The 23,792-nt window shown below is 36.9% G+C and overlaps 1 protein-coding gene across 7 annotated transcripts in view; it reads right to left on the bottom strand.

The window, feature by feature from the left end:
- LOC149538889 (general transcription and DNA repair factor IIH subunit TFB2-like) overlaps positions 1–23,792 on the bottom strand; it is a 189,645-nt gene that overhangs the window by 4,964 nt on the left and 160,889 nt on the right. The window lies entirely within an intron of this gene.

The following is a 23,792-nucleotide window of genomic DNA, read 5'->3' as shown; positions in this document are numbered from 1 at the left end:
GGCTTTGGTTGACTTGATCTTGCTCATAATTGGCACCCTTGAGATCTAATGCAAGGCTACGATCAAACTTCATACAAATTATTATAAAAAATATAGATAGTTATTTTTTTCCTAAACTACAAGCATAGTTCTACCGAGCTGTTGTTTTCTTTGTGCCTTCATCTTTTTATTTCCTATTTCTATTACTATTTTTTTTCTCCTTTATTTTCTCCCTTGTTTTCTCCCTCCTTTCTTTAATTCCCATTTTATCCTTTTGATTTTTTCTTCTTACCCGATGAAAAGTAAATCTAATTTTTTCGCATTTAAATATGACTTGGGGCACATCAATTTTTGTGACTGTATTTTTTTAATTTAATTATTTCTTGTCCACTATAATAGTGTTAATTAATGATTTTACTTTGATTACTATTTATTTATTTGAATATTGTTTCAATCACATTAATATATAAATATAGTTATTATTATATTAATTACAAATATTAATTAAAATAAATACTATTATTGTCCTCTTATTTTTTTAAAAATGGCGAATTTTAAAAATGCAAAAAAACAAGGCAGGCAGTCGATCATCATTTCAAAAAAACAAACTCTAGAACAAATTAAATTGTAGGCAGAAAACCCAAGCCTTCCGGGAAGCAGTGGTTCACACCCTCTTCGGTGGGCAGTCGAGATGCATATTATTTAGATTATGCCGTCAAAACTTCGAACAAATTTTCCATTCTGGAAAATCTGGGTAAAAAAGAAAGCTATAATTGGCAATTCCACCATGAAGTGCCTGCTCAGGAAAATGTTCCAAGTGATTGGGAAGTCTTTCCAAAAATTTCACAGGTTGAATCCACCCTCACTATATCAAGTTTGTTAAGTAACCATTGAGCACAGTTTTTCACTATCGAAAATCTAGACAATCAATTTAGGGTTTTTTATTTGACAAGATATGCGCATCCCGGTATATGTAAACCCTCTCCTCATCCATTAAAGGCTGAAAAACTAGTGTCATCTACTTCGTGCCACTTTATTAGCCCTAGTTTTGTCTCAGCCCCAGTCAATTCTCAGCCATGTTCTTATATCCCTCCTCACCGGCATTCGGTGGTGGGATCTCATGTGGATGCTTCAAACCCTAAAGGAAATCAAGGGTCTCAAAATTCTCAAAAAAGTGAAGATAATTCCATCTTTTTACATGATGAGGAAATTGAAGATAGATGGAACGACTGTCAAAAAGTTGGAATCTTCGAAGTATGGAGTGGCCCCCAGGATGATCTGTTCTTTCTCTCAAACTGGTTAAACTACAAGGAACAAGTATCTCTTACTTATTGGATAAAGTTTTATACTTACATTGTAAAGATGAATCCATGAAAAAAGAATTTATCTATGTATCTGAATGTTTTTTCAATGGTTATGTGGTTAAATTTATAGAATGGCATCTGAATTTTAGTATAGAAAGATTAGATACTATGTGTCCAATTTGGGTCCATATTCAATCCTTACCGCCAAAGTTGAATCATATAGAGATTCTTAGGTCTTTAGGGTCTAGCTTGGGAGAGCTCATAGGTATAGACTCCTATTAGTATTACAACAATGTCAAACTGCTTATTAAAACAAAGTTTAATCAACCACTTTAAGGGTATAGGAAAGTGATTACAAAAAAAACATCGTATGATTTAAATCTGCATTTATTTGAGGGGGAAATATCAAAAATTATAAGGATAGATGGGAGCAAGAACACCATTTTCAAATCTCTACCTTTGACTTTAGACTTCCTCAGCAAGTTCCCAAAGATAAGAGCTCAGAGAAAGAATTGGAGGAAAAGGTCACTCGATTTGAACACCTCTTCATTGTGTTTGGATAATAGTAAGACTCAAACAGATCTTCGAGGTAGAGAAAGGACTGTCAATGAAGATAATGCAAAAATGAAGGAAAGACTCAAATCCATTATAGTGGTTAATCATATGATGAGTCCAAAATTTTCACAAGGGAACAAAGCTAAAGCAAAATGGAGAACTAAAGGAAGATAATAAGTGTCAAAAAACATCTTAGGGTAGGGGACACCATCAAAAGAAGGTAAATATATGGAAATTAGAGGGATTCACCCACAATTGGCTCAAGATCAACCAACTTCTAGTGAAAGGGATCAAAGCCTGTCTAGTTCCATTGATACTAAATAACAGGAAGGGAACATCTCTCACAACAAAATCTCTTCAAATAAGCATGATAATCTTATAGGTGAGGATCAAGACAGAAGGTTAACATTATCTCAACAAAACAAGGTAGCAGGGGTTTCTGATAAAGTCAACATAGAGGAATTAGAGAACTTATTATTATTTGGATCAAAAGCAAATAAAGATGAAACTCTCAAATCCACGGAGGAAGTACTAAAAATGGAGCAGTGTCAGAAACAAATTGCTAGAGAAATAACTTTGAGCAAAGAGGATGCTATCAGATCTTCCAAGCTCTGGCAGACTCCATCAACTTTAGATAATTCACCATGTACTCCAGTAGTCAACCAAAAAGTAGTGGATTGCAATGCAAAGAAGGCAGAAAGCTCTGTGTTAAAAGAAGTGCAAAACATCCTTAATAAGGATATTACTGTGGATTCAACAATGGAAAACTTGGAATTAGAAGATGAAGATTTTGATCAATTATCTGATGAATTAATCCGAGTATTCTGCTACGAGAATATTGATGATAGCTCAGAGGCTCAGAAGGAAGAATTAATCCAGAAAATTCTTAAATTGGGAGGTGGAAACTACACATGCGAAGATTTAAGATGAGATCTTTTGAAGATAGAGGTTGAGGATAACATCAAGGGGCATATTCAGAATAGTGACAATGTAATGGTTACATAACTTAGAGACAAGGGCGCTGGTATAGACAAAATGAAAGGTTTAGACTTCGAAGCTGAATATTAGCCTAGCATTATTAATTAGATCATTAGAGAACTTGAAACTAAAGATATGGAAGGAAAGGTCAGCAACAAGAATTATATTTCTTAGAGTGCAGAAAAAGAGTAAGAACATCTCAGGATCCAGATGAATCAGGAAGGTTTAAGCTCACCCAAATATGACAAAAGATTGATCAGTTATTTAACAACGGGAAGGGGAAGTGCCTTCCCAAGGAGGCATGAAGATTACATGGAATGCTAGGGGCTTAAATGCCCCTAGTAAGAAAAGGTTATTAAAACAAAACCTTAAATCTTTTGAATTAGAAATCATTTTAGTATAGGAAGCAAAGTTAAATAAGGCTGAAGGAATAAAGTTAGATAAAATGCTAGGTCTATGGTGCTCCATCTTTCAGGAATCAGTAGGTGCCTCAGGTGGTCTAGGAATTTTTTGGAACCCTAGGAAGGTATCTATAGTTTGTCTAAAATGTAGTAACAACTGGATCACTGTTAATGTCCAGAGTCTAAAGTCAAATCTGTAGTTTATTTTAATTAATGTGTATGGCCCAACTAGTCATATGGGTAAAAAAGCTGTCTAGGAAGAAATTAGTACTTTTATTAACAACTTTAAGGATAGATCATTTTTTGTAGGAGGAGATTTTAATTCTATCTTAGATATATCAGAAAAAGTAAGGGGTATTCAACACCTCTTGCAATCATCTCTAGATTTTAAAATATGGTATGATAAGCATAGTATGATTGACATACCAACTAATAATGGAATTTTTACATGGAATAAAGAAGGAAAGATTTTGCATACATTACTGAAAAATTGGATAGATTTTTTATTATAAGGGATCTAGATGCTAATAATTTTAATGTTCATTCACCCATTTTGCCTATTGCCAAGTCTGATCATTTCCCAGTTCGGTTAGAATTTATAGAGCCAATTAAACCAGTTAGGAACCCATTTAAATGTGAAAAAATGTGGTTCCTAGATCCGAATTTCATCAAGAATATCAAAGAATGGCGGGCACAAGATGATTTTAAAGGTTCTAAGATGTTTATCTTCATCTCCAAAATGAAGATGCTAAAAGAGCGGATTCTAAGATGGAACAAAGAACATTTTAACAATATTTTTAAAGAAAAAATAGATATAGAAAATAGACTAAGAAAATTAAATTCAGAAATAATTAAGAAAGGCATGAACAATGAAAGTTTTTTGTTAGAAAAAGAATTACTTACTAAACAGGAGGATATATTATCCAAAGAAGAATTTTTTTGGAGACAAAAATCTAGAGAAAAGGGGCTAAATGAAGGGGGTCAGAATATGAAGTTTTTTCACAACTCCACCCTTTATAATAGATCTAAGAGCAAAATAACTAGTATTAAAAACCTCCTAGGTTCACAAATTGAGAAACCAAATGAAATTGCGGACACCATCGTGACACACTTCCAAGAATTATTAAATAATTACGAAGGCTCGAATAGAGAGGCGCGAGATAAAATGCTTAAATTTATCCCCAAACTTATATCACCTGAGGATAATAAGATATTAAATAAACCCATTACTTTGGAAGAGGTGAGATCAGTTGTCTTCAATATGAACCCGGATAAATCTCCAGGCCCTGATGGTTTTCAGGCCTTCTTCTTGCAAAAATGTTGGGATATTATTATGGAAGATCTATGGAAAGCCATTGAAGAGTCAAGGAATGGCGAAGCTCTATTAGCAGAAATTAACTATACCTTTCTTACATTGATTCCCAAAAGGAATGAGCCTGAAACTGCAGGGGGCTTTAGGCCTATTGCGCTATGTAACATGGTCTATAAGATTTTCTCCAAGATTCTTGCAAACAGACTTAAGGGTGTCCTTCCAAAGTTAATTTCTGAGGAACAAACGGGTTTTGTTCCTAGTAGATCCATTCTTGATGGTATTCTTACAATTCAAGAAACCATTCATTTTGCTTGGAAGAGCAAAGAACCATGCATGTTCATGAAATTGGATATCCAAAAAGCTTATGATATGGTTGATTGGCGATTCCTGTGTAAAGTTCTTGAAGCTTTTGGATTCTCCCATTGATGGATCAATCTCATTTTTAAATTTATTTCTATTCCAAAAATTCCAATTCTCATTAATGGGACACCTGAAGGTTTCTTTGAAATTTCAAGGGGTATTAGACAAGGAGACCCGTTATCTCCCTCCCTCTTCATCATTATGGTAGAAGCCTTCGGAGGAGCAGTATCTGACGCTTACTATAATCAGAAAATTTCTGGCAATATTGTTGTGAGAAACATGCCCAACATCATGCATCAGCAATATGTAGATGACACTATACTGCCTGGCAAAAGTACAGTTTTTGAGGCATCATGACTTAAAAGCATCATAAAATCTTATATGGTGGCATCCGGTCAAAAAGTAAATGAGAACAAATCTGAAATCTATTTTTTAAATACTAAAAAGGAAATAGAAGATCAGATATGTAAGTTGATGGGTTATAAAAAAGGTCACTTTCCTTGTAAATATTTGGGCATTGCTCAAGAGAAAGGCGCAAAATCCACTAAGGTATGGCTTGACACCTTGGATAAATTGGATGCTAAGATCAGAAGCTGGAAAGATAAATGGCTCTCAAAAGTAGGAAAAACTACTAAAATTAGTTATGTTTTATCAGCCATTCCTATCTATCTTCTTTCCAGCCTCCCTATCTCTAAAAGTAATTGCCTAAAATTTGAAGCCAACCTCAGGAATTTCCTGTGGAAAGACTATGAATAAGACAAAGAATTGGCACTTATCAAATGGGATAATATTTGTAAACCCAAGGACATGGGTGGTCTTGGGATTAAGAATTTGGAATGGCAAAATGAAGCCCTAGGAGCTAAATTAATTTGGTGTCTTTTTAAAGAAAGATATCTCAAAAGGGCAAAAGATTTTATATAATAAATATCTCAATGTGGAAAACCCTCTATCGATTTTTAGAATGAAGAACCCTCCTAAAGGTTCGGAATGTTGGAATTTTATGTTGAAGTGTTGGGATTTAATTTGTAAGTTTCTCACTTGGGATGTCAGTTTGGAGATGAGGCCTTATTTTGGGAGGACTCTTGGGATGGACACCCTCCTTTAGTTTCTAAACCCTTGCTGAGGAGCTCAAGGATAAATTAGTCTCTCTTTGGGGTGCTAAAGTTAGTAACTATAAGACAAAAATTACCTTGGAAGGAACAGACAGATGGGTCTGGAAGTCTTTAGAAGGGGTGGGAATAGATGCAATGGCTACAGAGGCCTTTGAAAAGATTTTGTCAAATAGGGTAATCAAGCAATCAAAGAAGAAAGATGAACTTATTTTTGCAGCAACGAATGATGGCAAATATAGCGTGAGAAATGGTTACAAAGTTTTGCTACATTCACAGAGATGAAATAAAATAGATATTCCTCTCAAGCTCTGTTGGGATGCTGCTTGTCTCCCCAAGGCAGGATTCTTCTTATGGGTTGCTCTTCAGAACAAAATTTTAACGATAGATAGGTTATGCAAATTTGGCTTTCAAGGCCCATCCAGATGCGTGTTATGTAAACCGAATAGTGAAGATGCGGGACCACCTATTATATAGTTGTTCTTTTTCTCAAGTATGCTAGGAATGTATTAGATTCAAGTTGGGGTGGTCTACGCCTTTGCTGAAATCTTTCTTGGATCTCCTCAAAGGATGGCCTACAAATTTGATTAAAGGTATCTATAGTAAATTATGGAATATATGCCCTTCAATTATTTCATGGGAAATCTGCAAAGAGAGGAATAGACGTATTTTTCGGGACTTCGAATTAAAGTGTGAGGAGTTAATTTTAAAAATTGAGGCTAGTATAAGTAACTAACTCCATCTATGAAATTCTAGGAAAGAGGAAGGATCCTTTTCTTCATGGGACGGTCTCATGAAGAAGAACTGGGTCAACTTGATTAACCCCCCTCTAGTTTACTTCAAGAAAAGTAAGGAAGCTAGGGAAAATTGTAAATGATCTCCCCCTCCGAAAGGATGGTTTACACTCAACTTTGACGGGGCAGCTAGAGGCAATCCAGGTACGACAGGGATTGGTTGTATCATTAACAATGATATAGGAAAATGGATAGCTAAAAAAGCTATGCCTATTCGGCCCACCTCCAACAATCTAGTTGAATTAGAAGCTTTGAAAAAAGGTCTGCAACTATGTCATAAATTAGGGGTGAAAAATGTTATTATAGAAGGTGACTCTCAAATCATCCTAAATGTGATTAGGAAACATACCACCCCTAATTGGGTCCTCAACTTTAAATTAGGAGAAGTACTCAAGCTTTTAGACCGGTTTGTTGAGAGTAGAATATGTCACATTTTTCATGAAGGTAACCAGAAGGTAGATCGACTAGCCAATAAAGGTGCTGATGGTATTAATTTCCAAGTCGTTAATAAAGTATAACTAGTCCTAGCTATATTTCCTAAGTTATCGGATTAATTCTTTCCTCTCTCAAGTTTATTTAGCCTTCTGATCTTAGGAGATCACTTTATTCTTGTTGTTTATTATTAATGGCATCCTTGCATTATGGATTGGTATGTATGCCTCAATTGCCATCTATGTTAGTTGCTATGATTGGTCCTCGCCGGAGCTTTTGAATGTCTCCCTTTTCGCTAATCATATTGATAGGTGGCGTCTCATGTTTTTTAATTTAAAGATGGCATTGATATCATGAATTTTGCCCCTATGGCTCCTCCATAATTTCCTTTTTGGTGTTCCTCGTGATTGCGATCTGATGATGTCATTGATTCATGAGGTCATGCCAAAGTGGCTTCCAGACACTTTGTTCATTTTTTGTTTTATAAGCCGCTGCCATTTTCCTCATACATCATCTAGCAAATCTTCATCTACAAATGGAGACCAACATCTACATTTTTCATGCTAAGGAAACTCGTACCATGGCTTTTTGTGACAATGTTAAAATAGAGTGTTGGAATAGAATTCTACAACCGATGGACGATATGTCAAGAATTGCTGTGAGTAGGGCCATTGGGGAAGGAGTCTTTAACTCTGAATTCACATGGAGGACAAACAGTGATGTTATTGGTTCCTTCATTGGTTGGATGGCGAGAGTGAGGGTAGATAGAGCACAAAGTCATAATCCAGCTTTGCTATGATATTTTTGACCCTACCTGGAGAAAGGGGCTTGAGCAAGCGGTTAGGAGCATTGATGGTGAGCTGCAGATTCCTCTCCTTGAGAAATATATGCAGCTTCCATCGGGGTCATCAGATCTAGAGGTTGCCTACTGCTGCCCTTCGCTGATTATTTGTGAGAACCTAGCCTTTGATAAGGAATGGCCCAAGATGGAGGCAAGTATCCATTTTCTTTTGCATTGGAGGGGCATTGTAGAGGAGGAGAATAGGGTTTGGCTTACAAATTACCTAAGTGTCTCCAATGCATATATACATCCTGGGGTAGTTTTTGACAATCTGGACGCCCTAAGTTTTTGCACCCCAAATTCGGAGAAGACTAGTTGAGCTCAATCTAGTTTTGAGTTCCCCTCCAACTTTCATGTGGAAAACCCTAAAGATATCTCTAAAGTGATTATGGTATTCCCAAAGTAAGGTTCTCTTGGATGCCGGTATTCCCCTAGGTTTTTGCTAATAGTATTTATACCAATGTAACCCTGCTAAAGGGTTTTTGTAATGGACTCTACTGACATGGCTTAATTGCTTTTAGCTATTCTTAAGAATTTTGGTTTTGTATGATACTCTGGGTTACAGGCATATATAGACTATGAAAACTCTTTAATCATGGACTTGTAAATTGACATATTATGATATCAATGTTATAAGATATTAATGTTTGATGTTAGCTCTAGCTCCTCTGTTTTCATAAAATGTGTGTTACTGTCTTCTCATTGATGTTGAAAGGCTCATTTTAATGTAGTAGAGATAGGGCACGAGTTCGAATGGAAGTAATGTAGGTTGTTTATTCAAGAATCTTTATTTAGATGAAGTGCTTTAGTTATGATTATGATCATAGCTATTTGATTTATGCTTATGGAGGTTTGTGTTACAGTATATAACGTGCTTCTCGTGATAGTATTCTAATTGACATCTTAGATTTAAAGTTTGTATCAAAATTCTTGGGAACATGGAGGATCTTCTTGTGATTTTGTCTAAAGGAAGGTACTTTGTTTTGTTTACAATTGACTAGAAATTTGGAGATAAACAGGGATGGTTGCATTGAGATTTTCTTAACTAAGTATTTTACATTTCACTCGCATGTTATTGGCTAAATTAGTGGAATTTATAATGTATTGTACTTAATGTTATTGCATTCAGTGTCATCAGTAAACATTGTGCAACCGATAGAATGTATGTCGTCGGTAAATATTGTGTAGCCAATGGGATGTATGTCATCAGTAAATATTGTGTAGCCGACGTGATGTATATTGTCGGGCCCTTTGGGAAGGTTCTTGTTATGTAGCCGACGGCCCTTCGGGAAGGTTCTTAGGAAAGTATTTATACACCCTCCAGGATCATTGTAATTATCATCATAAGCATAATGTAATGTCTTTGGCATATGCGAATAATAAAAGGAGTACTATTGTTCTTATCTATTGTCTGTGTGCATTAATCTATTTACCCATGCGGTAAACATTTGTCGTCTTTGCCCCATGAACCTGGAACAAAGGAGGAATAAAGATTAATGCCAAATCAGTTTAACAAAGATCGAAATAAGATAAAGGGAAAAAATGGAATACACACTGTGCAAGAAAATTTAATTTTGGCACAACAGGTCGAGTGCAGACGCAGGTTTCAGCAGATTGCCAATGGACATCGAAGCATCGAGGAATTGTTGGAGGAAACTCGATAGCGGGTGGAATTGGTGGGCAACAGAGGAATTTTTGAACTTGTATTCGCCAAGGGAAGAGAATCCAGATGGAAGAGAATTAACTCACACGACTCCGAGTGTCGAGGGAGCACGAGCATGGAGTGACCTCTTCGTCTGTGATATACTTCCAGAACAAATAAGTTCACTTAACGAAGACCCTTCTTCACCAAACAACACAGCTCTTGGGAATAAGACGTCTTCTCAAAACAGCGTCAGTGTCAGAGTGCAAAGTGTTGGTGCCGAAATACAAAGCGTTGGTGTTGGGATACAAAGCGTTTGTACCAGATAGCAAAGCATTGGTGCCGAAATACAAAGCGCTGGTGTCGGTATACAAAGTGTTGGTACCAGAGAGCAGAGCGTTGGTGTCAAAATACAATGTATTGGGGTCAAAGTGTAGAACAATGTCGGTGTCGCAATGCCAAACAATGCCCATACACAAAATTAAGTAATAATGGCAAGACCAAAAGAGAAGTTGCCAAAGTTTGATGGTGATGGAACGGACGATCCAATCCGACACTGTAAAACATGCGAAACAATTTGGAGGGCAAATGACATAACAGATACAAATGAATGGGTTCGTCAATTTTCGGCAACCCTAAGGGGGGTAGCAATTGATTGGTTCGCTGATACGGATCCCCAAAAATTAACCAATTGGGACAACGTTAAAAAGGAGTTTATCACCGAATTTCAACTGCTGCACGATGACAATGAGATTGTAGCAGAGATATACAACATGAAGTAAGGAAAAAATGAAACAGTTCGAGTATATGCCAGAAAATTAAAAGATTTAGTAAACAAGATGGAAAGTAAGCCGATAGATGGACTGCAAAAGAGATGGTTCATTGAAGGACTACGTTCAAAGTTATGGAAGAAAATGAAGATTGTGCTGCCATCGTCATACACTAAAAGCATACAATTGGGCGATGAACTTAGAAAGTGAGCAAAAAAAAAAGAAGAAGAAGAGGACTAGCTCATCCGAGTTAGATGATGATGCGTCTTTGGAAGAAGAGAGCAACGATGACGAAAAGGGCAACAAGAAGGTTCGAGCCTACCAGAAGGATATGACCCGAATGATGAAAGAATTTAAGAACATGTAGAAAGAGACAAAACGGAAATGAACTCTGGTGCACAGAATGTAAGGCAAAAGGTCACACGACGGGATCCTATCCAAAGAACCAGTTCTGTGAGATTTGCCAGATCATGGGACATTCTACAAAGGAATGCCCCTTCAATATGAAAACAAGAGGACCTCAACAAGTGCTCATGACCCAGGAGGCTTCTGCGTTAAGAGGGAGCGAAAACACCAGTAATGAAGGTGCCACATTGGGAGGGTACAAAAATAATAGGCAAGGGCAAAACAACAACAATGCTAACAATAATAATGGAAGCTGCAGCCGAATTCAGTACGATGCGAACGGCCGCCCAATGGTACAATGTCGAGCATGCAATTTGCGGGGCCACTTTGCCCGAGACTGTACAACAAAAAACACACCAAAATTGTTATGTAGATGGTGCTTTCCTGGAGATCATGAAGATGCGAAGTGCCCGAAATCAAGAGTGAATCTAATCACCATCAAGATGGATGAAGAGGAGGTTCTAGCAATCACATGGAAGAAAGCAAAATTATAACCCGATTCGAAGAAGGAAAAGAAGAGATTAGAGGAAACACGGGCGAAAATTGAGAAGGCGACGCAGGTGGAGAAAGCACACTTGAAGGACACTAGTGGTACCTCAGCAAGAAATTGTGCATAACAAAACATCGTATGGCAGATATTACAAACTGAAGTATCAGTCAAGATAAATTATTTGCTACTCACAATGCCTCAACTCCGATCGACACTCATAAACGTTGCTCCAACTGCTAAATTATCAAGAGAACAAGGAAGAAAGAAAGTGGAGCACATGCGGAAGACCCGATGCTGCTAGCCCTCACATCTAGACGAAATCCGACGATAGTCAAGATGGGAATTCTAGGAACTGTTCTAACAGACACAATTGTGGATGGAGGGTCCGGTGTGAATGTGTTACCAGAGGACACTTGGAAGAAGTTGGGACAACTGACATTATGGCCACCTACATTCCAGTTACTAATAGCGGACCAACACAACATTAAACCTCTCGGTGTCCTAATGGCACAACCAGTGATGATTGGAACACAACCATTCCTGCTCGACTTCGTCATCATCCCATTGAAGAGGAGAGGATAAGACGCCATTCTGGGTCAAGGATGGCTTGTACAAGAAAGGGTTAAGCATGATTAGAAGAAGAATACACTATCAATGGAAAGTAGGGGACACCGATTCACTATTGATTTACACACAAATGCTGGGCGAAGAAGCCGTATCATCTGATTCCAAAGAAAAGGATGACAAGAAGCAGCGATTGGAACCCAATGAGGAAGGAGTCCTACAGTTGGAAGGTGGATCGACAGATGATGATTTGGTTTCGGTGAACGGCCTTTTCCATCGGCAGATGGAGGATTATGAGCTCTTTTTGAGCTGTAATATGTTAAGGGTCGACGAAGGTGAGAAAGAAGAGGAAAATGACTATCCGAAGAAATACAGAGAAGCGAAAGAAGGTGGTTATGGCTAAAACTTAAGGGAAGAACATACAGTACAAACTCAGAAGAAGGAAGGATTCCACCGTACGGTACACAATAAACGGACCGCACAAAAAGAAAATGTTACGTTGAACCACAAATTTACTAGAAAGGTGTTGGTAGCAAGGAACACACATAATACGGTCTGCATAGGAAACAAAGAGTAAGGGTTTAATAAAAGCTTCAACAGTACCGAGTGGAGGTTCTAAAATCAAGAATACAGTTATTGACAGCAAGTAGGGGCAGCCCACGGAATCCATGGTACGAAGCTTCAAGAACAAATTGGGCGATATGGAAAACCAAAGGGAGAGATCGTGTAACTTAAATAAACTTGTTGAGCAACGATTGCAGGCACAATGGGCCATGGAGGTGACACAGAACAGGTGCAGAGCATGGCATCATAGACACCTGAAACTGAACAAGTTCCAACCAGGGTAGATGGTGTTGAAGTATGACGGATAGAACAAAATCAAACTAGGCAAGGTTAAAGTCAAATGGGTCGGGCTATACCAAATTCGGGAAGTGGGTGATAACAGATCAATAAAACTATGGACATTAGACAAGCAGGAAATTTTGAAAACAGTGAACGATTCCAAGTTGAAAATATGTCATACTTGAAGTGTTCCGTCGTCGCTGAATATCAAGAAGCAATGAAAATGTGAAAAAAAATTTTAAAAAATTGAAAAATTGAAAAAAAAATTTTGAAAAAAATAAGTGGAAAAAATAGAAAAGAAGCAAGAACAAGTCCTACGACCCTCTACCCGTATGGCCCTTCACAAAGAAGACATCGTACAACCCTCCACCCGTACGGTCAAGGCCGTACGACATTAGGATGAAAGTTACCAGTGTACGGTGTTCAAGGCTTATAAAGACAAAGTGCGATGTCTGGTGACAAAAAAGAAGAGGCAACTATACTATACGGCTCCCCCACCGTATGGGTAAACCAATAAAACAACCACCGTACACCAGTCTTTGTCATTAAAGGAAGTCATCATTAGTCTATATCAAAGTCTGTGGACCGTACGAGTACAACAGCACAAGTCAATCTTTATCATATATTTGTGGGGCTCCGTACAGTAGCTAGAAGTATGGAAACCACTGTACAACAGAATGCTTGTCTAGTGTCTGATTTGTACGATGAAATAGAAGAAAGCATAAGGCAGGGCACAACCGTACAATTTTATGGTCCCATAAAGAAAACCATCTGAGACCCTATGGCGTATGGTATTCATTCAGTAAGGCAAATCAAGTAATATACGGCTAGTGCAGAGCAGCTAATAGGGTTGTACGACTGCCTAGGAAGCAGAGAAATTTGTAGAAAAGTTGGTTTGTACGAAGAGATAAGTGGCCTAACCAAGTAAAAGAACAAATGGAGTTTGTAGTGGACGCAAAACTTAGAGGAAGGAGCCAAGTAAATTTTTTTAAAAAAATGAAAAGAAAAAATGACAAATCAAAAATGTTCAAAATGAATAATGTATGATGCTAAAGGGCAGGGAAAGACATAAACAGGTAGAAAACACAAGCAGTTGCCAGAAAGAGTGTGGGATCAGAAGAAAATCACATAAATAGTGTGTTCCATGCAGTTTTGTGGGGGTTTGAGAGTGCTAATTTGGTCTTGGTGGTGGGGGTGCTGCCCCTCGACCCCGCTGGGGGCGATGCCCCCTAGATCCCCAGTTGGTGCAATTATCAGTTGTGGGAAGTGTGACCAGTTGATGAGACCTAGAGCTGTTGCAGGCATACAGTGTTTGTGTACCAGAGGTGGAAAGATCAACGGAGCAAGCCTTTCGAGAGGGGTGATATGCTTTGAGGCACATGGAGTAGGTGTTGGACGTGAAGCTGTCTTGGTGGATGCATAGAGAGCTCGGGAGGAGCTGATCATCTAGTTGAAGGCAGTTCAATGACACTTGGCTCAAGGTACCCAGAAGTTGGAAACAGAGAAAGCGGCATGGGTGGCTATCAAGGTCAACTAAGAAAACAATATTGTGTTAGCAAAGGCTGTAGATGCAACATATTTTGGAGACCAGTTTGATGCAAGCATAGAACGAATGTGAAAGTGGTGTGACAGAAACAGATCTAATTTGTTGTAGTTAGTCAGTTCATGTATTCCATTTTGTTAATCTATCTTGGATATTTTGTCATTGTCATCCAAAGATGACTTTTTCTTTTGCAGGGGATGATGTCGTCGATAAACATTGTGTAGCCGATAGGATGTATGTCGTCGGTAAATATTGTGTAGCCGATAGGATGTATGTCGTCACTAAATATTGTGTAGTTGACGGGATGTATATCGTCAGGCCCTTCGAGAAGGTTCTTGTTATGTAGCCGACGGCCCTTCGGGAAGGTTCTTAGGAAAGTATTTATACACCCTCCGGGATCATTGTAATTATCATCATAAGCATAATGTAATGTCTTTGGCATATGCAAATAATAAAAGGAGTATTGTTGTTCTTGTCTACTATCTGTGTGCATTAATCTATTTACCCATGCGGTAAACATTTGGCCGTCTGCTTCTATCCTTAGATGGTCTTCGGTTTATGTTTTCATTGCTCTATTGCCATCCAGTTTCTACACCTATTATGCCACTATTATTATTTAGTAAGGCATCTCTGTATTGGCTTCTAAAGTTGGGCATGCAATTTTGTAGTGTTGGCCAGAGTATGGAAAAAGGAATTGGTGATGAATATGTCCAGTCTTGCTTGCTGGAAGGGAGCATTCGAATCTAAAGCCATATTTTGGCTTTGTGATTAACATGATCTCGATTTTTGGCTTTAAATCATTCTTTAATGTCCTATTTGGTTAGGCTTTATTAGTTTTATGATCTGGATTTATAGAAGAGATCTTCTTTGCATCTACTATTGGCTTATCTTTATTATTTTATTAGGATTTAAGTATTGACTTGCTTTAGAAGGATTTCTATCTTAATATTTATTATTAACTAGTTTGATTGCAAGATAGACAGACATGGATGAGCACATTTGGTTTCTATGCATAATAAAAAGGAAATATTGGAATCCTTGTATTGGTGGCTTCACAGAGTGATGTATCTGATCATCTATGTAATCAAATTTTTATAATGTAATGGTAAATTAGGATTTTTTGACTGGGGTATGCCCCTTTTATTTTTTAATAATATAGGACTAAGGTCCCAGGCTAGACTGGAGGTTCTCTTTCCTACCAGTGCCTGTTTGAATGGTGGAATGCTATTGTAATTATTTTATTATTAATAATATAATATCATGGCCTTGGCCGTTTATTGATAAAAGAAAAAATACTATTTTTGATTGATGATTTAGAGTTTCGTGATTCACATATTACTTATATAATTATAACTATTAATATAACCATTTAATACTAATTATCATGATTTATTACTTAAATAATTTATTGTTAATTTATTACTTTTATATGACTTATTATTAAAATTCATCACCAAGGGGATATTACAAGTTCTAAATATAATTACTCGTGCTATCCAACCCTACCAATAGCATATTATAGCATGTCTTATTTGATATTTTATATTAAAATATGCAATCTCCCCTTTTTTATATTAATCAGGACACTACTAGAACTGTCCAATTTTCTCTACAAATTAATAGTGTCTGTTCTAGAAAAAATCGGCTCTAGATTTTCAAAATGAAGGGTCCCGCTCATGTGCCTACTTCTACACGAGCTCTCATACCTTCTTTTGCTCAGACTCTTGCGCTTGCTTCTGACCTCGCTGCTCTTGCTGGGGCTCATCCGGTTATCTCTCCTGCCCTTCGTCCTCTGGTTGCTGTCGGGGATTCTTCTCTTGTTGCATCAAGGGTTGTTGTGGGGAGATCTACTATTTCCTATGCGGATGTGGTTGCGTTTGAGGTGGGTATTGGTGCTCTTGCTTTGAAGTTGGGGCCCTATTCGACTGTGCCTTCTATTAGTTGTTTGGTAGTGCTTGTTTCTATAAGTAAACCGATTGTGCTTCATCTAGATTCAGATATTGTTGATGAGGTTTCTACATATGTGGAAGATTACTCTTCCACTGTTGCTATTTTTAGGTTTAGGGGTTTTTGGCCCTCTCTTTCAGCTTTGCATGCTTGGATCTCAAAATTCTGGGAACCAATCATTTTAGATTCAGCTCAGATTTACCCTGTGGCGAGGGGTTTTTTTATTGTGAAATTTGTTAGTGTTGATGATAGAAATTCCATCCTGGGATGTGGCTTCTCTTGGGAGGAGAGGTTCTCCCTAATGGCTAAGCCTTGGTATTCGACTTTTAATTTGAATACTGAAACCTTTAATAAGATTCCTCTTTGGGTTCGATTGCCGAACCTTCCCCTTCACTTTTGGTCGGATTCAGTATTAAAGGCTGTGGGGAAGGCCCTTGGGGATTTCTTGATGGTTGATTCGACTTCCTCCAACATCACATATGCCCACATCCTTGTGGAGATTGATGTCTCCAAGGGGCTTCCAGAAAAGATAAAGTTGGCTTCTCCAAATGGTTCTTGGATTCAGCTTCTTGATTATGAGGGTTTCCTCTTTAGATGTAGGAAATGTCATATGACCGACCATCTCCTTGCGCGATGCTCCTCTGACAAGGTTCGTTCAAAGAAATCACCTTGCTAGTTGGTGGTTTTGGATTATCACTATATGGTTCAGAAAGTGTCCACGGAGGTAGATGGGTCTAATAGCTCTTCTCTTGCTGATTCGGATGAGGATTCTATTGCTGTCTCTAGCGATTTGAATGTTGTCCCTTCGATGGTCCTGACTGCTGACACTTTTCTTGCTACTGACTCTGTTGATTTGATTGTTGTCCCTTTGGTGGATTTGAGTCAGAATGTTGATGTTGTCTCTTTTTCTGCCGTTGACTCTGTCCAGAACTTTGTTACTAGTGCTTCTCCTGTAGTGGGGGTTTTGGGGGTTAGTGGGGATTGGCAGAAGGCTGTTGGGAAGGTGGAGGATGGTTGGACATCAGTTAAACGAAACAAAGGCAAATCCACCAATCCCTCATTTGATATGTCTTTACGTTCTCAAAAGTTATGACCAAAATGTAAATCTTGGTGGTCTGTGGTTTCTTGGGCTGTTTGCCCTCTTGTGGGGAACTTAGTTGTGTCCCTCTAGTTTGTCAGGTGGTTTTCCATAGTTTTTTTATGCTCCTCATTGTTATATCTATCCTATCCCTTTGTACAAGGTTTCGGGTCCTTTCAAAACCTGTTTTTACTTGATCAAAATAGTGAAATAATGTTAAAGATACGAATGGTAATTCCAAATGCTCTAATGAATTAATGGAATTAGTGAATGTGATAAAATATGCAATAGTATGAGATGTTTATGCAATGTCAATTATTAATGTATGCAATGTACTATGATGTAGATAATGGAAAATGTAATGACTGCAAGTGGAGAAGAATAGTGTATATGTATTTAAAATGATTATTCCAATGCCAAAGGAATACAAATTACAAAATATGTCTCCAATGATAGTTCAAACCTTAATATGATACTATAGCCATCTCTGTTATATTGATATGGTTCATGCACATTTCCTGCTAGCCACCTCTAATGAACTTTCTAAAATATGTTGTAGTTCAAAAGTGATGATCACTGGCAATATTCCGTCTCTAATATGATCTTTTTGTATATGCAATCTGCAATTCCTTGATCCATCTCTGATATGAATATAAATATATGCTCGATATGGTGCTCTGTCTGATATAATTTATATGATGCTTGCACTCTGTTTATAGAGTTTGCATTAGGAACCAATGGAGTGATAAATCCACAAAGGGAATAAATTGTTATTTTATCCTCAAATTGACATTTTCATAGCCGATTGGCATGGAATATAAATATGTCTATGAATGGGCACATGAAACATTGCACCATATAGTCATCTTTTGTTATGATAAATTAACAACATAATCGGTTATTATAAACCAATAGCATATTGCAATACAATACTAATTGCATGAAATGCTAAATGATCAAGTGTTGATAATCACCAATGCTATACACTTTTATCACTCATAATAATAACAATGATTATTATGAATAATCATGATAATCATGACTTACTCTTGTATCCATAAATCAGTAGTGACGCCCGATTATGGATTAACAATTCCATCTCTGAATATTATAGAGCATTTTCTTGTATGGATATATCCATACACATTATAATGAACAGAGAATCATTGTAGCATGTATGTATACCAATAGTGCCATATGGATGCCATCACACACACACACACATCAAACATGGTATGTTGAAGTATGATACAATCAAGTAGATGAGCATGGATGCATGTATGTAGATACTCATGTATATATGTATGCATATGCATGTATACATTTATATGGTTGAGCATGTGTGCATGTCTACGTATATGCATGTGTATATATGTGGACATGTGCATCCATGCAGGTATACCTACATATAGGTATGCAGATGCATGGGTGTATGGGTGCATGTATTGATGCTCGTGTATATGAGGATGCATAATGAATAAGTGTATTAAGAATCTATTCCTATGATGCAAATGTAATGATGTGCTAACTACTATGCAGGTGCTATATATACATGACAAGGTATGTTTTTATTCCATTCCTTTGTTATTTACATTTTTATTTTTTATTAGAGTTGAGGGATATCACAGTCTCCCCTCCAAAAATGCTTGCCTGCAAGCATTTGATGTCTATGCTCTATTGTCCAAGTTTTAAATCGCCAATTTTGAAATTTCCGATTCCGAGACTCTTCTCGAATAATCCTATCATGTTTTAATTAGAAGATAATGGCAAGCAATTTATTTGAAAACTTGCCTCTGGTATCACTTCATGTCAAATAGTTCATTTTCATGTCATCTCCCTTATATTTTAATTACAAAATCGAAATGCACTGCAACTACCTTACCCCTTTGTTACCTGGTCAAATTTGGCGATAAATCACAAATCAACAAGGAATTATTAATTTTAAAAATAATAATAATAATAAATTAATTTTAAATTTTAAATTAAATCATTTCTCAAGTTCACAACTCACAATTTGGCTATGAGTTTTAAAAATACCAATGTAAAGTGACTTTGACAATGAAAGGCAATATGTTGAAAAAGTTGAGTTCAAAAAGTCAAAGGAAATTACCATTGCAAAGGGAGCCGTCTAAACAAAAAGGAGAAAAAATTTGTGAGATTCTAAAGTGTAAGTTGGAAGTTGAGCAGTGAAAAGTAAAGGCACAGGTAAATAGTGGTAAAGAAGATCACAAAGATGTGAATTTTGCAATTACAATGCATAACTCATAACTGAGTTACTAGTTCTAACAACTGAATACAAAATAAAAGGTAAGTTATCAATGTTAAAAGGTCAATGTAGTTTATAGGTGGGAGAAAAACATTTAATTATTCAGTTATATCAACCCATGAAAGAAGCCTACATGAGACACCCATGATGCTGAATTCTCGATCACATAATTGACATTTTCATAAACTCTATTGCCATTATCTCTGCATACGTCGAAGATGTTATTGCAATTGCTCGGGGGTGTGAAGCTCTTAGTGGAAAATATGGAAGTCTGCATTGCCTTTAAGCTCTTTAATTAAACATTTCAAAGCATAGTGTTTGTGTGAATTTCATTGAAAATGATTTGGACACCTCTAGCAAGAATGTATTTTGCAGACAGTGGGAGTTAATGACTAAAAGATTTGCTTAAGTTTGGTACATTTGTGATAATATGCATTCATGTTTTTTAAATATTTAAAGTAGGTTAAAAAACATTTATGAGTGTCCATATATCCTACATGAAGACTAGAAGAATGGTCTGTTTTTAAATGCATCCCACCAAATGTAAGTGACCAATAAGGGGAAAGCGGCTTTTGGCTTGCATAGTGAAATAGTGGCGGACAATCTTGGATCAAAATATCAATTTCTAATTCTCAATATAAAAACAATATGGTCTGTGCATGAACAAGAACATACATGCGGGTTTGACATTATTTCTCCCAAAGGCCATCATGCACCACAGGCATACATGTCAAAAATGTTAAGTCAAAGTCAACGGTTACAAGCTGTTTAATTCACCATTTCAAAGGAATATTGGGATATTATTGATTGCAGAATAGCCACAAAAAGGCATTTCACACTTCTAAATCCATCCTTCACCTGTTATAGATGTCTATGATGTGTTTGACAAAATTCCTCATCATCAAAGGACACTTGTAAAAGTGAAGAATCTTTACAATATAATAACAAGTGCAAGTAGCAGATTCATCATGTGTTAGATAAGAGATCTCATGGATGCAGTGAATATGACTTTCAATAAGATGCAATTGGTAAGTAAAAAGAGCCAATTCAACATGGACAATGGTCTTGGGGATACTGCATGCAAACTGTTTAACAAATTGCCTGAAGTTAAAACCCCAAATTGTTGCAGAGATACTTTCACTGTCAGGAACACAAAGTAAAGTGTAGATTTGAAGATATAAATATGCGATTCAGAAGTTTTTGAATTGATGAAATGCAGAGATCTACTGACAACATAATTCCTGTATCCCATAGAGATCTTCGAACATTGGCATTTGGCATTGTGGGGGATGTGTTTGATAATATTCATTAAAGTAAAAATCATACAATATCATAGACACCATCTCAGAAGGAGTATTCGGTCAAGATGAAATACAAGTAGCAAGGATACAAGTTTATGTCAGTACTTGGAAGTATCCTTCCTCAAATTTCTGATACAAAGAAAGGAAAAATGGGGCATTTAAGTCTGAAAAGTTTCTGGGATAGTATGGATGAGGGAAAGAGGTCTTCATTGTCAGAGATGATCCTAGAGAGTGGTTTAGTTCATGCAGCAGGATTTCCATATCAGTACAATGTGCAGAATAGGTTCTTGAATGTATAAAATGCTACAATCTAAAAACTAGTGATGTGAGCACAATTAATGACAAGCTGATTGCTAAGTTTGATGGGGTCTTATTCATCATCATTTTCAGATTGCCAGTTGAAGATCAATTAGTGCACATAAACTGAGAGAAGGCTCAACAACATTTCCTTGAGAATAAAGATAAATGTCTTAAAAATGTTATGGGGCACTGGTTACAAAACCCAAAGAACAGAAAGCCCCATCTGCCCAAACTAATTCACAGAAGAGATATCAAACATGATTGTATTAGCACATAGAGTAATGGGGAGCAGTGAGTCTAGCAAATTTGAACCATGGATGTACTTCTATATCAGTCATATGTAGAGAGTCAATTTATTTATTGGGAAAGTATCATTAGCGAAAATTTTCATGATCAAATAGTGCAGTTCAAGAAAAAATACTATTTCTACATAACCTCTTTCCTTATGTATGCAATTGCCACTATGAGATCATGGCCTAGATTAAACAACGACAGGAATTACACCAATACCACTCAAATAACTTCTACCCTCAGATACAATTAGAAGTGAGTTACAAACATTTCTTGAGAGGGAATGATGCGTTCAAAATGTTACCAAAGAGGGCACTCTAAGGAAATATTGGGCTCAGGATTTCACCAGAGGCTGCAGCTCTCATTAAACAGTATGGAGGTTATTTCATTCAGTTCCAAAGGTCTACCTACTTGTGGGTTGGTGGGCTTAATGGGTACCCTCTTAAGTTACCAAAGTATCTCGAAGATAAACTCATTGAGGTATGCAGAAAGCTTGCAATAGTTCATAAAAAGTGCAAGAATAAAAGGAAAGGTGACATCGATATCCCCATCGGCCTGAGTCACTATAGCTGCAAATCATTCTTAGATGCTCAGGATATTGAAAGACCCTTGGTCAAGATCAATTCGTATATTGGTACAATGAGATATCCATGCAATTGTAAGAATTTTGTTAAGAACAATTTGGACTCGGGTCTTGATTACTATCATTTTCCATCAATTGAAGACTTTTGGGAAGATTAGGATGAATTTGAAGAAAAAAAGATTGGATGTCACTCAGTGTGGAACAAATTGTGAAATTCTTAAGTGAAATTGAAGATGATCACTCAGATGTGATAGATCAAATCTGTTTTGATAAAATTCAGCTGTTATCCCTACCACCATAGACTAGTATGGCGATGAAGTTAGAGAGCTACATGAATGAAATACATATCATTATAAGTATAGAAGAATGGGTAAGGGAAAAGAGGATAGAAAGTACTGCAACAAGACCCTCGAGTAGCAATAATTCTCGTGCGACAAAAGGTGGTGGACATCAAAGTGCATCTTCTTCCATTGATTTTCCAGGTCCATTGAAATAGGGTAGGTTGGGCTTACCGATCTTCCACTTCAAATCACTGAGCTTCCTATTACTTTTGTAGGGTAGATACCTCATCCTCTTATAAATGTATTCCTTGAGAGTTGAATTCTATGAAAATGCTGCATCAAGCCAATCTTGTTTGAAGTGATGATTACAACCAAGTCAATGCTCAAGCACCTCATACTGTGTCTACTAATGATGGCTTTGGGTTGGGAGTCGCAAAGCATGATTAGTCAATATGGGATTGTTGAATTGATTCAAAGTTGCTGGATCTCTTTCTCAATATGCTATGTATCACTGTAGGTATCCAATGAGTGCACTCATGGTTAATGTGACTTCTTATAATAATGTGATATGAATCAACACATAAATAATGATGAAAGTTTTGATGTGTTGCGATGATATGAGTATTGCCAAATCATGGTTGTCAAGTATAAATAATGATCTTTGAGAAGTCTACAATGTCTGTAACTAGCCTGGCCCATTATCTCCTATTGAATCTCATGATCTCAAACATAAGTTAGCGATGTATATTGTAAATGCTTATGATATATCTATATCACCTCCCCCCTTGGTTATAGGATTATGCCAAACTCTAACAATGATTGTCAAGAATGATGATGCCTTGGAGTTACATATTGCTGATGGTGCCTGGTCTATACAGAAAGCTAAGTTGGCAATTAGGAGTTCATTGATAAATCAAACATAAGATGAAGTCGCCAAAGAACAAGGATGCAATTTGATCCAAGAGCAATGACTAATGTTATTAATTCCCAAGCACGAATTCACTGATCTAATATCCTTGATGCTATAGATGATCTCCACACGTGAAAGTTATTGTCGATCTACAATGAAGGGATAAGTTGAATCTATTAGTCCAATTAGGTCATAAAGAGATTGCATCTGATTGGAGAAATAGAAGGCTGGGGAAGATATCTCACCTTTGAAACTATAATCTCCAAATGAATTCCAAATAGGAATCTCAATGACAAGCAAAAGAAAAGTTGATCAATGACCGTAACGCTCTACCAAAATCCAAATAAGTCTGATGCTCAAGAATTATAATCTAAGTTATCCATCTAATCAATATGTGTGCGAAACATGCTAATATTGAAATAGATCCTTTGAAAGTAAAGGTATTGCACAAGTGTGTCCCTAAAATAGGGCCCCTTTGCAAGTCTAATTAGTTCACTGGGGACCATATGAGCT

The sequence above is a fragment of the Cupressus sempervirens genome, chromosome 9 (genome assembly GCF_028749045.1).
Source record: "Cupressus sempervirens isolate cs-2001-9-10 chromosome 9, ASM2874904v1, whole genome shotgun sequence".
NCBI classification, from domain to species: Eukaryota; Viridiplantae; Streptophyta; class Pinopsida; order Cupressales; family Cupressaceae; genus Cupressus; species Cupressus sempervirens.
Note: the sequence above shows the minus strand (reverse complement) of the source record. Positions and strands in the feature narration are given on the sequence as shown.